This window comes from Lissotriton helveticus, chromosome 6, assembly GCF_964261635.1.
Source record: "Lissotriton helveticus chromosome 6, aLisHel1.1, whole genome shotgun sequence".
Taxonomy (NCBI): domain Eukaryota; kingdom Metazoa; phylum Chordata; class Amphibia; order Caudata; family Salamandridae; genus Lissotriton; species Lissotriton helveticus.
The window spans coordinates 1,907,660,610-1,907,680,012 of NC_136067.1; the positions used below are offsets into that span (position 1 = coordinate 1,907,660,610).

At 38.8% G+C, this 19,403-nt stretch overlaps 1 protein-coding gene across 1 annotated transcript in view; it reads right to left on the bottom strand.

The window, feature by feature from the left end:
- The window catches only part of LOC144762929 (calpain-13-like), a 449,243-nt gene extending 432,164 nt beyond the window's left edge, over positions 1–17,079 (bottom strand). Inside the window, exon 1 of the mRNA XM_078648231.1 lies at positions 16,786–17,079. The gene's annotated coding sequence lies outside the window, so the exon portion shown is untranslated. The remainder of the gene's footprint in view (positions 1–16,785) is intronic.
- Positions 17,080–19,403: the final 2,324 nt, after the last annotated feature.

Genomic DNA, 19,403 nt, shown 5'->3' on the forward strand with positions numbered 1-19,403 from the left:
TGGCCTTTGTCCACATCTCAGCAATCCCACTGTGTGGGGCTTACTGGAGGTAAGAGGTATGCTAGTTGGCCCCTAAAGGACCCCCAGCAGTGAAGGGGACTTCAATCCCCATCCAAGAGCGCACCAGGGAGAGTGTTTGCAGAGTGGTGGGCAAAGGGGGCGTGGCCTGCTATGAGAACTTAGCAATCCAGTTGTGTGGGACTTACTGAAGCTAATAGGGGGGGTAGTCGGCCCCCAAGGATGTCCTTGGGGGCCAACTACCCCTCTTGTTACCTCCAGTAAGTCCCACACAGTGGGATTGCTGAAACGTCTTGGTAGGCCATGCCCCCCTTCCTCCACCCCTCTGCAAACACGCCTCCTGACAGTCTTTGGGGTGGGGGATGAAGTCTAATTTACTCCAGTCCTGAGGGACTTTGGGGGCCAAGAAACCCTCCTGATAACTCCTGTAAGTCCTCTGCAGCGGAATTCCCTGAGGGCTGGTCCAAGGCCCAGCATCCTTCCTCTACCAGTCTGTAAACGCAAATACTAGTTAAAGAAGCGTTTGCAATGTAATAGGTTTTGCATTTGCGAGAATTAGAGCTATTGGCGTTTTTTGGAGTGGCATGGATGTACGTTGGATGTAGTGGAATTATGTGGTATGTTTTGCAGTGAAATTATGTGGATAGAAAGTATGTGGTATTTAGTGTATAGGAATTATATAGAGTGGGATTATGTGTTATGGAGAGTAATTATGTGGTATGGTAGTCTGTGTTGTGGAGTGGTAATGTCAGGTGTAGTCTTCCTCGTTTCCATAGAAGCTCAACTATAAACTCAGTGAGACAAAAAGAGAAAGAATTACTGAGGAACACTTGAGGATCTAGTCAGACGTATGAGTAGGGCCACTGGAATTATGCAACTGTTTGGCTGCACTGACTTTTGCACAATTATACATTTCATGCTTTAGCCACATAATTTACCATCTGCTCCCCAATCTGCAGATTTGAAAAACAAAAGCGATAGGCCCAGTTCACAGAACTAACAAGACAAAATCCTAAACTTACTACTATTTTGGTATTCACAGAAGGCACTTACTCATTTTGATATTCACAGAAGGCACTTACTCATTTTGGTATTCACAGAAGGCACTTACTCATTATTGAGTAAGTGCCTTCTGTGAATACCAAAATGAGCAACTTACTCATTTTAAGTAACTTACTCATTTTGAGTAAGTTACTCATCGTGGTATTCACAGAAGGCACTTGCTCATTGATGAGTAAGTGCCTTCTGTGAATACCAAAATGAGTAAGTACCTTCTGTGAATACCAAAAAGGTATTAAGTTTAGGATTTTGTCTTAAGTTTGTTCTGTGATATGGGCCCCTTGTTTCAAGCTCAAATGGCATAAACGTTGCTAAAAATGCAGCAACAAGTGTTACAGCATGGTGGAAGGCCCTAGGCAAACCTAGAATGGTCACCTGTTACTTATTGCTAAATGTGGGTGTTAAATTGATACTAATGGCGTGCAAGCCACTCTTGCTTCCTTCTGTGCTTCTCTTGCCCCTTTCTGCCTTTCTGTTGCTTCTCTCTGCACATTTCTTTCTTTTTAGGCACTTCTCTTGCCTCTTTTTGCAAATCTCTTCTATATTCTGCCCCTCTCTTCCCTCTTTCTGCACATCTGTTGCCTCCTTCTGCACCTCATTTACTTCTTTCTGTACCCCATGTGCCTCTTTCTGTACCCTTCTTCCCTCTTTCTGCTCCTCTCTTGCCTTTTTATGTACCCCTCTTAAGTCTTTTTGCCTCTTGCTGCACCTCTGTTCATTCTATTTGTACTTCATTTGTTTCTTCCTGCACCTGTCTTGCTTCTCTCTGTATCCCTCTTGCCTATCTCTCGACCCTTCTTCTCTCTTTCTGCACTTCTGTTGCTTCTTTCTGCGCTTATTTTGCTTCTTTCAGCACCTCACTTGCTCTTTTTGCACCTCTATTGCCTCTTTCTGCACCTCTCTTGCCTCTTTCTGCATCTCACTTGCTTCTTTCTGCACCCCTTTTGCCTGTTTCTGCACCTCTCTTCCCTCTTTGTGCAACTCTTTCTTTTACCCCTTTCTATAACTCTTTCTGAACCACTCTAGCCTCTTTCTGTACCTCTTTTCTTTCTTTCTTCACCTGTCTTGTATTTTTCTGCACCCTCCGTGCCTCTTTCAGCACCTCTGTTGCTTCTTTCTGCAGTTCTCTACCTCTTTTTGCACCCCCTGCCTCTTTCTATACCCCTCTTGCCTCGGTGTGCACCTATGTTGGTTCTTTCTGCACCTCTATTACTTCTTTTCTTTCTGCACTTCACTTGCCTCTTTCTGTCCACCTCCTGTCTCTTTCTGCACCTCTGTTGGTTCTTTCTGCACTGCTCTGGCTTCTTCCTGCACCTCTGCTCCAAATGTCTGCATCCCTCTTGCATTGTTCTGCACCCCTCTTCCCTCTTTCTGCACCTCTCTTGCCTCAGTCTGCCCACCTGTTCCCTCTTTCTGCACCACTTTTGCCTGTTTCTGCAACTTTCTTGCCTCTTTCTGCAGTTCTCTTGCCTTCTTCTGCACCTCACTTGCCTCTTTTTGAACCTCTGTTGGTTCTTTTGCATTGCTCTTCCTTCTTTCTGCACCTCTCCTGCAAATTTCTTTACCATCAGTGATGTCATTTGAGATGTCATCAGGGATGTCATCAGTTATGTCACTGACCATGTCATGAATGATGTAATATATGACATCCTCAGCAGTGCATTGCGGGTGCACAAGTTGTAGTTAGCTCAACTAGCCATAACGGCTACATTTCTCTGGTTTTGTACGAGTGAAATGTCCAACTAACTATAACGTCCTTGAAGCCTGTATTTTTTCAGTGAATATATATATATATACACACACACACACACACACACATAATATAAATTTAAACAAAATGAACAAATAATAAAATTAATAACAGTATTAGAGTCTGGGAGTAATAGATATACTATTCCCACTCCAGTCTGTGCAGCAGTAGGGAAATCTTTGTACTCAGGAGAGGTAATATTTACTATTACCACTCCAGTGAGTGCAACAGTAGGGAAAGCGTTTGACAAGTTAAGGGGTAAGTTAGGGTGGTTAAATTTCCTATTCCCACTTCAGTCTGTGTAGCTGTAGGCACAGGGTTGGATTTAGGAGGGGTTAAATTCACTATTCCCACTTCAGTTTGTAGAACAGTAGGGAAATCGTCAGACTCCGGAGAAGTAACTTTTACTATTTCCACTCGTCTTTGCAACAGTAGGGAAAATGTTGGAATCCAGAGTGGTAAAATTTACTTTTCCGACTCCAGTCTGTGCAACAGTAGGGAAATCGTTAGACTCCGGGGGAGGATCAAATGCACAATTCCTACTAAAGTTTGTGCAACATTAGGGAAATTGTTGGTCTCTGGAGGGGTAACATTTACTATCTCCACTCCAGTCTGTACAACAGTAGGGAAAGTGTTGGACTCCGGAGGAGTAACATTTACTTTTCCCCCTCCAGTCTGTGTAACAGTAGGGAAAGTGTTGGACTTCGGAGCGGCTAAATGTACTAATGCCACTCCAGTCTGTGCAACAGTAGGGAAATATCTGGACTTCAGAGAGGTAAAATTGTACTATTCCCGCTCCAGTCTATGAAACAGAAGGGAAATCGCTGGACTCCAGAGGGGTTACATTTACTTTTCCTACTTCAATTTTTGCAACAGTAGGGAAAGCGTTAGACTCTGGAGGGGTAAAATAGACTTTTCATACTAAAATTTGTGCAACATTAGGGATATTTTTGCACTCTGGAGGGTAAAATGTACTATTCCCACTCCAGTGGGTGCTACAGTTTGAAAATCTTTGGACTCTGGAGGGGCAACATTTACTGTTCCCACGCCAGTCTGTGTAACAGCATGGAAAGTGATGGACTTTAGAGCAGTTACATTTAAAATTCCCACTCCAGTCTGTGTAACAGTAAGGAAATATCTTGACTTCGGAGAGGTAAAATGTACTATTTCCAGTCTGTGTAACAGAAGGGAAATAGCTGGACTACAAAGTGGTAGCATTTACTGTTCCCACGCCAGTCTGTACAACAGTAGGGAAAGAGTTGGACTTCGGAGAGGAAACATTTATTATTCCCACTATAGTCTGTGCAGCAGTAAGGAAGGTGTTGGACTTCGGAGGGGTAACAATTACTATTCCCACATCAGTCTGCGCAACGGTAGGAAAAGTACTTCACTTCAAAACCATAAAATATACAAAACATAACCTTATTGATTCTTATTATGAACTTTATTAATTCACAAATATATATATATATATATATATACAAACATACATACACACACATATATATATATGTACATAAACAAAATACAATTAAACAATTAACATGATTGGTAGACAAATTAATAATGATCAATTTTAAAAATTGTCATTTAGTTATTACTTAACTTACCACACTATACTCCCATAAACCAACCAGGCACTTTTAAAATATAATAAATATATATAATGCACTTCACATAATTAACAATTAAATATTAATTAATAATGTAATATTCGAATAATTAAATAAATAACAATTAACTTGCCACTCTGTATGCCTACAAAACCAGCATCTCGGACATAATATATACCTTAACAATCCAATTAATACACAATTTACATAAGAAATTATCAATTGAATAATTAATAATAAATTGAAAATGAATTCTTAACTAATTATTAGATACCTTCGCACCCTATACCCCTACAAAACCCAATAGCCCACATCTAAGTTATGACTTACAAAATATATATTTGTTACACAATTTACATGTTAATTATCAATTCAATATTTAATAATATATTAATAATGAATTGTTCATTACATTTTACTTAATTAACTTCCCACCCTATACCCCTACAAACCCAACAGCCAGCATCCAATATATAACTTTAAAAATATACTTTTAAACAATGTACATATTTATTAACCAATTAAATAATTAAAAATAAATTCATCGTTATTCATTATTCCTTAATTAACTTCCCACCCTATTATCCTACAATCTCAGCAGCCTGCACCTAATATATAGCCTAACAAATATAATAATTACACAATTTACATATTTATTAATCACTTTAGAACAGTAAATGTATACTTTATTATTAATTACTTATAAATAATTAACTTCACACCCTACACCCCTACAAACCTAGCAACCAGATATAACAATACAAATTACTATTAACAATTACATTAAAAACTTAGCAATTACTTAAAATGACAAACTATATCCAGAGTGGTAAAATTTACTTTTCATACTCCAGTCTGTGCAACAGTAGGGAAAGCGTTAGACTCTGGGGGAGGGTGAATGTACTATTCCTACTAAAGTTTGTACAACATTAGGGAAATTGTTTGTCTCTGGAGGGGTAACATTTACTATTTCCACTCCAGTCTGTACAACAGTAGGGAGAGGGTTGGACTCCGGAGGAGTAACATTTACTTTTCCCACTCCAGTCTGTGTAACAGTAGGGAAAGTGTTGGACTTCGGAGCGGCTAAATGTACTAATGCCACTCCAGTCTGTGCAACAGTAGGGAAATATCTGGACTTCAGAGAGGTAAAATGTACTATTCCTGCTCCAGTCTATGCAACAGAAGGGAAATCGCTGGACTCCAAAGGGGATACATTTACTATTACTACTTCACTTTTTGCAACAGCAGGGAGAGCGTTAGACTCTGGAGGGGTAAAATAGACTATTTCTACAAAAATGTGTGCAACATTAGGGATATTTTTGCACTCTGGAGGGTAAAATGTACTATTCCCACACCAGTGGGTGCAACCGTTTGAAAAGCTTTGGACTCTGGAGGGGCAACATTTACTGTTCCCACGCCAGTCTGTGTAACAGCAGGGAAAGTGATGGACTTTAGAGCAGTTACATTTAATATTCCAACTCCAGTCTGTGCAACAGTAGGGAAATATCTTGACTTCGGAGAGGTAAAATGTACTATTCCCACTCCAGTCTGTGTAACAGAAGGGAAATAGCTGGACTACGAAGTGGTAGCATTTACTGTTCCCACGCCAGTCTGTGCAACAGTAGGGAAAGAGTTGGACTTCGGAAAGGAAACATTTATTATTCCCACTCCAGTCTGTGCAGCAGTAAGGAAAGTGTTGGACTTCGGAGGGATAACAATTACTATTCCCACATCAGTCTGTGCAATGGTAGGAAAAGTACTTCACTTCAAGACCATAAAATATACAAAACATAACCTTATTGATTCTTATTATGAACTTTAATAATTCACAAATATATATATATATATACAAACATACATACACATATATATATATGTACATAACCAAAAAAACAATTAAACAATTAACATGATTGGTAGACAAATTAATAATGATCAATTTTAAAAATGGTCATTTAGTTATTACTTAACTTACCACACTATACTCCGATAAACCAACAGGGCACTTTTAAAATATAATAAATATATGTAACGCACTTCACATAATTAACAATTAAATATCAATTAATAATGTAATAATCGATTAACTAAATAAATAACAATTAACTTCCCACTCTGTATGCCTACAAAACCAGCATCTCGCACATACTATATAACTTAAAAATTCAATTAATACACAATTTGATAATGAATAATCAATTGAATAATTAATAATAAATTGAAAATGAATTCTTAACTAATTATCAGTTAACTTCGCACCCTATACCCCTACAAAACCCAATAGCCCACGTCTAAGTTATGACTTACAAAATATATATTTGTTACACAATTTACATGTTTATTAATCAATTAAATATTTAATAATATATTTATAATTAATTGTTCATTAAATGTTACTTAATTAACTTCCCACCCTATACCCCCACAAACCCAACAGCCAGCACCCAATATATAACTTTAAAATTCTACTTTTAACAATGTTCATATTTATTAACCAATTAAATAATTAAAAATAAATTCATCGTTAATCATTATTCCTTAATTAACTTCCCACCCTATTATCCTACAATCTCAGCAGCCTGCACCTAATATATAGCCTAACAAATATAATAGTTACACAATTTACATATTTATTAATCACTTTAGAACAGTAAATGTATACTTTATTATTAATTACTTATAAATAATTAACTTCACACCCTACACCCCTAAACAAGTGGTGAAAAATCTGGGGGTCCGTCTAGACCACGACCTCACCCTTGCTCACCATGCCAACATCACGGCGGGATCCTGCTTCCATGTCATCAGCCTCCTTCGGAAAGTGTTTCCTCTTCTCCCTGACGGCACTAGGAAGACCTTGGTCCAGGCCCTCGTACTGAGTCGCCTGGACTATTGCAATGGCCTACTTTTAGCAGCCAATGAAGGTGTGCTCAACAAACTTCAGGTTGTACAGAACACCGCGGCACGCCTGGTGATCAATGCCCCCCCCCAGAACACCTTCCTTGCCCCTTCTTAAAGTGCTCCACTGGCTCCCCATCCGGAAACGGGTGGAATTTAAGATCTGTTGTGTGGTGCACAAGAGTCTTCATAACTTAGGGCCGCACTATCTGGCCGAAAAATTTGTCCACCACCGCCCTTCCCGTAACTTGAGGTCTAGCAATCAGCTGTTACTACAGATTCCACGACACAATAAGACCAGACAGGGAGGTAGCGCTCTTTCTGTTATGGGACCTCGATTGTGGAATAACCTCCCCCTTTCCCTTAGACAGTGCTCGAGTCATCAAGCCTTCAGGAAAGGTCTTAAGACAACTCTATTTTAGAATTAGCGCCAGTTGGACCTGTTCACTCAACAGCACTGCGCGGAGATACACCTTCGGGTGTGATTCCGGCGCGTTACAAGCCCATAAATAAATAAATAAATAAATAAATAAATAAACCTAGCAACCAGATATAACAATACAAATTACTATTAACAATTACATTAAAAACTTAGCAATTACTTAAAATGACAAACTATATCCAGAGTGGTAAAATTTACTTTTCCTACTCCAGTCTGTGCAACAGTAGGGAAAGCGTTAGACTCTGGGGGAGGGTGAATGTACTATTCCTACTAAAGTTTGTACAACATTAGGGAAATTGTTTGTCTCTGGAGGGGTAACATTTACTATTTCCACTCCAGTCTGTACAACAGTAGGGAAAGGGTTGGACTCCGGAGGAGTAACATTTACTTTTCCCACTCCAGTCTGTGTAACAGTAGGGAAAGTGTTGGACTTCGGAGCGGCTAAATGTACTAATGCCACTCCAGTCTGTGCAACAGTAGGGAAATATCTGGACTTCAGAGAGGTAAAATGTACTATTCCTGCTCCAGTCTATGCAACAGAAGGGAAATCGCTGGACTCCAAAGGGGATACATTTACTATCACTACTTCAATTTTTGCAACAGCAGGGAGAGCGTTAGACTCTGGAGGGGTAAAATAGACTATTACTACAAAAATGTGTGCAACATTAGGGATATTTTTGCACTCTGGAGGGAAAAATGTCCTATTCCCACACCAGTGGGTGCAACCGTTTGAAAAGCTTTGGACTCTGGAGGGGCAACATTTACTGTTCCCACGCCAGTCTGTGTAACAGCAGGGAAAGTGATGGAATTTAGAGCAGTTACATTTAATATTCCAACTCCAGTCTGTGCAACAGTAGGGAAATATCTTGACTTCGGAGAGGTAAAATGTACTATTCCCACTCCAGTCTGTGTAACAGAAGGGAAATAGCTGGACTACGAAGTGGTAGCATTTACTGTTCCCACGCCAGTCTGTGCAACAGTAGGGAAAGAGTTGGACTTCGGAAAGGAAACATTTATTATTCCCACTCCAGTCTGTGCAGCAGTAAGGAAAGTGTTGGACTTCGGAGGGATAACAATTACTATTCCCACATCAGTCTGTGCAATGGTAGGAAAAGTACTTCACTTCAAGACCATAAAATATACAAAACATAACCTTATTGATTCTTATTATGAACTTTAATAATTCACAAATATATATATATATATACAAACATACATACACATATATATATATGTACATAACCAAAAAAACAATTAAACAATTAACATGATTGGTAGACAAATTAATAATGATCAATTTTAAAAATGGTCATTTAGTTATTACTTAACTTACCACACTATACTCCCATAAACCAACAGGGCACTTTTAAAATATAATAAATATATGTAACGCACTTCACATAATTAACAATTAAATATCAATTAATAATGTAATAATCGATTAACTAAATAAATAACAATTAACTTCCCACTCTGTATGCCTACAAAACCAGCATCTCGCACATACTATATAACTTAAAAATTCAATTAATACACAATTTGATAATGAATAATCAATTGAATAATTAATAATAAATTGAAAATGAATTCTTAACTAATTATCAGTTAACTTCGCACCCTATACCCCTACAAAACCCAATAGCCCACGTCTAAGTTATGACTTACAAAATATATATTTGTTACACAATTTACATGTTTATTAATCAATTAAATATTTAATAATATATTTATAATTAATTGTTCATTAAATGTTACTTAATTAACTTCCCACCCTATACCCCCACAAACCCAACAGCCAGCACCCAATATATAACTTTAAAATTCTACTTTTAACAATGTTCATATTTATTAACCAATTAAATAATTAAAAATAAATTCATCGTTAATCATTATTCCTTAATTAACTTCCCACCCTATTATCCTACAATCTCAGCAGCCTGCACCTAATATATAGCCTAACAAATATAATAGTTACACAATTTACATATTTATTAATCACTTTAGAACAGTAAATGTATACTTTATTATTAATTACTTATAAATAATTAACTTCACACCCTACACCCCTAAACAAGTGGTGAAAAATCTGGGGGTCCGTCTAGACCACGACCTCACCCTTGCTCACCATGCCAACATCACGGCGGGATCCTGCTTCCATGTCATCAGCCTCCTTCGGAAAGTGTTTCCTCTTCTCCCTGACGGCACTAGGAAGACCTTGGTCCAGGCCCTCGTACTGAGTCGCCTGGACTATTGCAATGGCCTACTTTTAGCAGCCAATGAAGGTGTGCTCAACAAACTTCAGGTTGTACAGAACACCGCGGCACGCCTGGTGATCAATGCCCCCCCCCAGAACACCTTCCTTGCCCCTTCTTAAAGTGCTCCACTGGCTCCCCATCCGGAAACGGGTGGAATTTAAGATCTGTTGTGTGGTGCACAAGAGTCTTCATAACTTAGGGCCGCACTATCTGGCCGAAAAATTTGTCCACCACCGCCCTTCCCGTAACTTGAGGTCTAGCAATCAGCTGTTACTACAGATTCCACGACACAATAAGACCAGACAGGGAGGTAGCGCTCTTTCTGTTATGGGACCTCGATTGTGGAATAACCTCCCCCTTTCCCTTAGACAGTGCTCGAGTCATCAAGCCTTCAGGAAAGGTCTTAAGACAACTCTATTTTAGAATTAGCGCCAGTTGGACCTGTTCACTCAACAGCACTGCGCGGAGATACACCTTCGGGTGTGATTCCGGCGCGTTACAAGCCCATAAATAAATAAATAAATAAATAAATAAATAAACCTAGCAACCAGATATAACAATACAAATTACTATTAACAATTACATTAAAAACTTAGCAATTACTTAAAATGACAAACTATATCCAGAGTGGTAAAATTTACTTTTCCTACTCCAGTCTGTGCAACAGTAGGGAAAGCGTTAGACTCTGGGGGAGGGTGAATGTACTATTCCTACTAAAGTTTGTACAACATTAGGGAAATTGTTTGTCTCTGGAGGGGTAACATTTACTATTTCCACTCCAGTCTGTACAACAGTAGGGAAAGGGTTGGACTCCGGAGGAGTAACATTTACTTTTCCCACTCCAGTCTGTGTAACAGTAGGGAAAGTGTTGGACTTCGGAGCGGCTAAATGTACTAATGCCACTCCAGTCTGTGCAACAGTAGGGAAATATCTGGACTTAAGAGAGGTAAAATGTACTATTCCTGCTCCAGTCTATGCAACAGAAGGGAAATCGCTGGACTCCAAAGGGGATACATTTACTATTACTGCTTCAATTTTTGCAACAGCAGGGAAAGCGTTAGACTCTGGAGGGGTAAAATAGACTATTTCTACAAACATTTGTGCAACATTAGGGATATTTTTGCACTCTGGAGGGTAAAATGTACTATTCCCACACCAGTGGGTGCAACCGTTTGAAAAGCTTTGGACTCTGGAGGGGCAACATTTACTGTTCCCACGCCAGTCTGTGTAACAGCAGGGAAAGTGATGGACTTTAGAGCAGTTACATTTAATATTCCAACTCCAGTCTGTGCAACAGTAGGGAAATATCTTGACTTTGGAGAGGTAAAATGTACTATTCCCACTCCAGTCTGTGTAACAGAAGGGAAATAGCTGGACTACGAAGTGGTAGCATTTACTGTTCCCACGCCAGTCTGTGCAACAGTAGGGAAAGAGTTGGACTTCGGAGAGGAAACATTTATTATTCCCACTATAGTCTGTGCAGCAGTAAGGAAGGTGTTGGACTTCGGAGGGGTAACAATTACTATTCCCACATCAGTCTGTGCAATGGTAGGAAAAGTACTTCACTTCAATACCATTAAATATACAAAACATAACCTTATTGATTCTTATTATGAACTTTATTAATTCACAAATATATATATATATAGATACAAACATACATACACACATATATATATATGTACATAAACAAAAAACAATTAAACAATTAACATGATTGGTAGACAAATTAATAATGATCAATTTTAAAAATGGTCATTTAGTTATTACTTAACTTACCACACTATACTCCCATAAACCAACAGGGCACTTTTAAAATATAATAAATATATGTAATGCACTTCACATATTTAACAATTAAATATTAATTAATAATGTAATAATCGATTAATTAAATAAATAACAATTAACTTCCCACTCTGTATGCCTACAAAACCAGCATCTCGCACATAATATATAACTTAAAAATCCAATTAATACACAATTTACATAAGAAATTATCAATTGAATAATTAATAATAAATTGAAAATGAATTCTTAACTAATTATTAGATAACTTCGCACCCTATACCCCTACAAAACCCAATAGCCCACATCTAAGTTATGACTTACAAAATATATATTTGTTACACAATTTACATGTTAATTATCAATTCAATATTTAATAATATATTAATAATGAATTGTTCATTACATTTTACTTAATTAACTTCCCACCCTATACCCCTACAAACCCAACAGCCAGCATCCAATATATAACTTTAAAAATCTACTTTTAAACAATGTACATATTTATTAACCAATTAAATAATTAAAAATAAATTCATTGTTAATCATTATTCCTTAATTTACTTCCCACCCTATTATCCTACAATCTCAGCAGCCTGCACCTAATATATAGCCTAACAAATATAATATTTACACAATTTACATATTTATTAATCACTTTAGAACAGTAAATGTATACTTTATTATTAATTACTTATAAATAATTAACTTCACACCCTACACCCCTACAAACCTAGCAACCAGATATAACAATAAAAATTACTATTAACAATTACATTAAAAACTTAGCAATTACTTAAAATGACAAACTATATCCAGAGTGGTAAAATTTACTTTTCCTACTCCAGTCTGTGCGACAGTAGGGAAAGCGTTAGACTCTGGGGGAGGGTGAATGTACTATTCCTACTAAAGTTTGTACAACATTAGGGAAATTGTTGGTCTCTGGAGGGGTAACATTTACTATTTCCACTCCAGTCTGTACAACAGTAGGGAAAGGGTTGGACTCTGGAGGAGTAACATTTACTTTTCCCACGCCAGTCTGTGTAACAGTAGGGAAAGTGTTGGACTTCGGAGCGGCTAAATGTACTAATGCCACTCCAGTCTGTGCAACAGTAGGGAAATATCTGGACTTCAGAGAGGTAAAATGTACTATTCCTGCTCCAGTCTATGCAACAGAAGGGAAATCGCTGGACTCCAAAGGGGATACATTGCCTATTACTACTTCAATTTTTGCAACAGCAGGGAAAGCGTTAGACTCTGGAGGGGTAAAATAGACTATTTCTACAAAAATTTGTGCAACATTAGGGATATTTTTGCACTCTGGAGGGTAAAATGTACTATTCCCACTCCAGTGGGTGCAACCGTTTGAAAAGCTTTGGACTCTGGAGGGGCAACATTTACTGTTCCCACGCCAGTCTGTATAACAGCAGGGAAAGTGATGGACTTTAGAGCAGTTACATTTAATATTCCAACTCCAGTCTGTGCAACAGTAGGGAAATATCTTGACTTCGGAGAGGTAAAATGTACTATTCCCACTCCAGTCTGTGTAACAGAAGGGAAATAGCTGGACTACAAAGTGGTAGCATTTACTGTTCCCACGCCAGTCTGTGCAACAGTAGGGAAAGAGTTGGACTTCGGAAAGGAAACATTTATTATTCCCACTCCAGTCTGTGCAGCAGTAAGGAAAGTGTTGGACTTCGGAGGGATAACAATTACTATTCCCACATCAGTCTGTGCAATGGTAGGAAAAGTACTTCACTTCAAGACCATAAAATATACAAAACATAACCTTATTGATTCTTATTATGAACTTTAATAATTCACAAATATATATATATGTATACAAACATACATACACATATATATATATGTACATAAACAAAAAACAATTAAACAATTAACATGATTGGTAGACAAATTAATAATGATCAATTTTAAAAATTGTCATTTAGTTATTACTTAACTTACCACACTATACTCCCATAAACCAACAGGGCACTTTTAAAATATAATAAATATATGTAACGCACTTCACATAATTAACAATTAAATATCAATTAATAATGTAATAATCGATTAACTAAATAAATAACAATTAACTTCCCACTCTGTATGCCTGCAAAACCAGCATCGCGCACATACTATATAACTTAAAAATTCAATTAATACACAATTTACATAATAAATAATCAATTGAATAATTAATAACAAATTCAAAATGAATTCTTAACTAATTATCAGTTAACTTCGCACCCTATACCCTACAAAACCCAATAGCCCACATCTAAGTTATGACTTACAAAATATATATTTGTTACACAATTTACATGTTTAATAATCAATTACATATTTAATAATATATTAATAATTAATTGTTCATTAAATGTTACTTAATTAACTTCCCACCCTATACCCCTACAAACCCAACAGCCAGCACCCAATATATAACTTTAAAATTCTACTTTTAAAAATGTTCATATTTATTAACCAATTAAATAATTAAAAATAAATTCATTGTTAATCATTATTCCTTAATTAACTTCCCACCCTATTATCCTACAATCTCAGCAGCCTGCACCTAATATGTAGCTTAAATAATATAATAATTACACAATTTACATATTTATTAATCACTTTAGAACAGTAAATGTATACTTCATTATTAATTACTTATAAATAATTAACTTCACACCCTACACCCCTACAAACCTAGCAACCAGCTATAACAATATAAATTACTATTAACAATTACATTAAAAACTTTACAATTATTTAAAATGACAAACTATAGTTCAAAATATTATTAACAATTATTCAACCAATAACAACGTATCATTATTTTATGAACTAACACACATAAAGATAATTTAAAAACGATATTTGTTACAACTACATTATTGGAAATGTAATAACGATATTACTGAAAACGATATTACTTAACTGAAAAATCGACATTCTTGACAACGATATTTCTGCATCACAATATTTTTGCATCACAATATTTCTAATCCGGTATGTTGTCCTAATACCGCTGCGGGGAGCAGATCCTTAAATTCGAAGATTAGAGGCAGAAGGAGAGAAACAGATAAGAAAAGAAGGAGCTGTGAATATACAGGACTGTGGGCGCGGTAGGGTATTGTTGTGGACTGTCAAACTGAATGTTTTGGGACTGGAGCTTAAATGCAGCTCACCCAGATGCGGCACACGTTCATTCCCAGAAGAGGCACAGAGCAGGGGTACAGCTAAGCAGCGCCTAGAACTGAACGTCCATACTGTCATGGAAATAAAACATGCCCAGCACAGTCCTCAGTCTACCTACTCCTTAACCACAGCTCGGAGCAGAGGCAGGTGGCGATACTGGCCCCTCCAATGACCCAGATCATGGAAGTTCCAACTGGGCATGAGACATATTCATTCACATGTCAGATCTTGTGGAAGGCCCTGACTAAGATGTACCTCATTCTTTGCCATTCTCATTCTCCTTGGCCTTACAGACCAAAAATCTTGATGACCCTTCCCCAGTGAGGGGTGTGAATGCCAGTCCTTCTCAGGGAGAGAGAGATGAGAAACTTGGATAAGAGTGTTCAGTGCGAGGAAGGGGAAACAGTAGGTGAGCATGGCAGGAGAGAATGAGATAACAGACAGAGGAGGAAATAGAAGCATTTGAGAATGAGGGAGAGAAGATATAAAGTAAAAGGGGAAATAAGTGCAAAGGAACGGACAATGGAGATATAGACAGAGTCAAAGAAGGTGGTAGAGGGTCGAGATGAATGGGAAAGAAGAACATGGTGAGGAGGAAAGAGGGGCATTGAAGCGGTTACAAATAGGAGTGGACAGAAATATGCAGAAACTACCACCATGGGATTGGAAAACCGACCTTTTTATTCTCTGAAATTACCAAACCCTGGTCCTGTTTCTCTTCAGCTATTGTTCTTCTCTGTATAAGTTGGCCTCAAAACCTATAGAGAACACTTGTGTCCACCTTCTATTTACACTTCTTTATTATTGTTTTACCTCCTCTTACTATCAGCTCTTTCACATGCAACCTTTTTCTTTACAGTGCACATTTAGTTTTTTATATATTGTCCTTTCTTAGCTTCTCTGATTACATCCTATGTTCCCAGTCCCAAGCCTCTGCATGTTTGTTATTCTCACAAGAACCTCTGTGAGTTCCTTGTGATTTTCGTTAATTTAAAATACTGTCTACGTTGTTGTGAAATCAGCTTCCTTTATCAGTAATATTTGCACCCAGTGTGTCTTACAGTTTTAAGATGTGTTAAAAGGAATCCTGTTGACTGGGACAGATAAAGAGACAGAAGCGAAAGAGAAAGAAAGGCGGAGAGAGGGAAAGAGGCTGCTCCATATTCTGAGCACGAGAGAGGGTTTGAACTCTAAAAAGGGTTGCTCTCTAGGAAAATTTAGTTGCCATCTCTGCAAGTACAGTGACGTGAAAACAAACCAGCATGTCAGTAAAAAAACACACAGATGGCAGAAATGTTCTGCATCATCATGCACTCTGTACAAAAAATATATATTGATTGCATTAAATGTATACCTCCTAGCCCCACCCCAATTCATACCTCGAGATATGCCCCTAGTGCCTCCATTAGTCAACAGGTCAGCACGGTGAGTACATCACTAATTTCTACCCATTCAAAGCGCTCCCCCAATACGGAAAGGCACACGATAAGCCCCCATTCCCAAATCTGCTACTAACTCAGTGGTCAGATATTACTCGTGGTCTCTCAGACTGTAAACTGTATTACAGTTCTGGGTGGAACTACTTCACTCGTTTTCCCCGGGCACCTCCCTTTGTAGATCGATAAAATCGTGAGTGTATTACACTAGAGACTTTCCAGAAATATCCAGAGGTTGGGGCCACAAATGGTCAGCAATTATCCTCAGTAAAGGGTTTGTAGAAGCCTCGCATGCACAGTGTACCATGAGATTCCAGGTACTCACCAAGTTGATGAGACTTCTTAAAGCGCCGGTAGTTCAGACTCGAAGCACAGATTTAGTTCTGGAACCTTCCTTCGTGCGTCGCGTACTCTTTTCCTGCTGAGACGCGTGTGTAGACCCTCGAGGTGTGCGTTCGCGAGCAGTTCTCACCGGATTGAGACGGGGAGAGCCCGCGCACTGCCGGTGGTAGTTCTATGTCTGTGTGTTTATCTATTTTGGCACAATGTCAAGGCTTTACCCACGTGCACCAACAAAAGCATATTTGAGCCGGTCTTGACTTGCGAAAGGATTATCTGCGAACAAAGACAAATATGAGAGACACCGTAATAGCGCAGCACAATAACGCACGTCAGAGGTGTAAAATGTCCCAGTTGCCAAATTGGTGTCAGCAAAGAGGACGTCCCAGCAGCCGATGACAAACTCATATTGTGAAACGAGTTGGACTGCAGGTGAGGCTCGCTTCCGGGCAATAACTATGTTTCCAAACACAATTGATCAACCTGTTATAGGGCCATGTGCTATTGTGAAATGTAGTGAAAGCGACACATGTAAGTTATACCTGCGATGCCAACCTGAGGTGAGTTATACCTGAGGCGGCATACAGGGCCGGCTTTAGGGCCTGCTTTAGGGCAGTGCGACTGGTGCAGCTGCACTGGGGGCTGACATGGAGGGCGATGTGTTTTGCAAATACTTAAGGTTTAAAAGCACCTGTGCCAAAGTTCCTTGGGCCTTATTTATGAGGGACTTGCGCCGCCGGTGCGTCACTTTTAACATGGGAAAAAATGACGCACCGGTGGCGCAAGGCTTTCATAAATGAGGCCCCTTTTGTGTCCATCTTTCAGGCAGCAATAAAAATGTCAAGATAACTCGTGTGATTAATGTTCCTGCTAGAGAAAGAGATGGAGTTTTGTCTAGTGGCAGTTCTGACTATCATAAAATATCACAGAGGGTTAATATGCATGCTGTAAAGAACGGATCTGTATTTTATGTGGATAGATGAGTGGATTAGTAAAGTGGCAGACTCTCTGGAAACACTGCCTGTTATGATGCGCTTCTAAATCAGGAACAATAGGCCTGATTTAGAGTTTGGGAAAGGGATAGTTTGTCGCAAACGTATTAAAACGTATTAAAAGTGCACTATATTCAATGGCAATTGTAAAACAGTGAACAAGAAGTCTGTCACATTAGCAACGGAGTATCCCATCTTCGAGACTCTAAATCAGGTCCTTTGGACCACAGAGGAGCAGCACAGACCACCCATAGTCTCTCAATGTGTGAAAAAGTCCGCTTGTGAGGTGCACCTCACAAAAACATTAAACCTTGGCCTTTGCCTTACAAAACTATGCCTCACTATCCATTAATTCACCTACATATCCTCCCTCTCACCTGTAAGGTTTCCCAAACCCTCTCCATTCTTTGCAACAAAAAAAAACTCAGTCATTAACTGTTGAAATTTCGCAGTGTAACCTCTTCTCTACTTCTCTTAAGAGCTACCTAACTAAGGAGCAGATTTATAAGGCACTTGCGCCACTTTTGCGTCACTTTTCCCATGTTAAAAATGACGTAAAAGTGGCGCAAGGGCCTTGTAAATACGCCTCTAAGTATCTCCTACTTAACCTTATTGCCTGTTCCTGGAGTAACTTGTTCCCAACTTAAAGTAAACTGTAAACATGTAAAAAACTAGCTACCAGACGCCACTCAGAAATAGTCATTAAGACTTTTCTGACCCCCCCTGCTTAGGACGCTCTGGGATACATTCAAATATATCTAATATTTTGTCAGAAACCTCTTTTATCTTTATTAAGTAGAGCTCCATCCCATGGGGAGACAAGTGTACTCCATCCCCCCGGGAAAAAATATACAGCCGCATATTTCAATTCAGGATGCTCTATCCTGCCAAAAGCTGCCTCCTTACCAAAAACCTGCATGTTTCTATTTCTCTTCCTCCTGGCCTTGTCAATGGCAACGGGTCTTCTGGCCCCCTCCTTTGTCTCCTGAGAATAAATTCGGTCCAGATGATGAAGCATCTTGCCCACTGCTGCCTGATTTCCAGTAAGTCCCTTTTCATCTGTTTTAATAAGGCCAAGCCTTTGCAAACTACCCGGTCATTCTCGCCTAGGTGTACAATTAACACATCAGGGCAAACATGTGGATGCATCAAATTATTTAAACATCGTATACCATCTTTCCCATGCCATCGTATATCAAACAGCGAAGAATCCAACCCGTGGTTTACAACTTTCCCTTTCTGCTGTTTATGTCGCTCTGCCCATTTCACGAAAGAGTGGCCAACTATCCAAACGGACAGCGCCACCGACTCTGGCCCTGCTACTGCACCTGAAAAGACACATGCGTAAGTGTGGAAAAAACTACATGTTACAATCTACAGCTCCCCCGCATTTTGCATATCGCCTAGAACAATCCAAAGCCCAGTGCACCAAGCACATGGTTCTCTCCTCACTTCAGCCCCACCTTGCGGCATCTGCTGCTACTCCAATCCGGAATGAGTGAGGGCCGTAGTCCCCTGGCTCCTCCCCCAACTGACGCAAAGCTCTTTGCAGAACCCACAGGAACTGTGCTGCCATCATCCCCCCATCCAGACACCCAGCAAAAACTTCTCA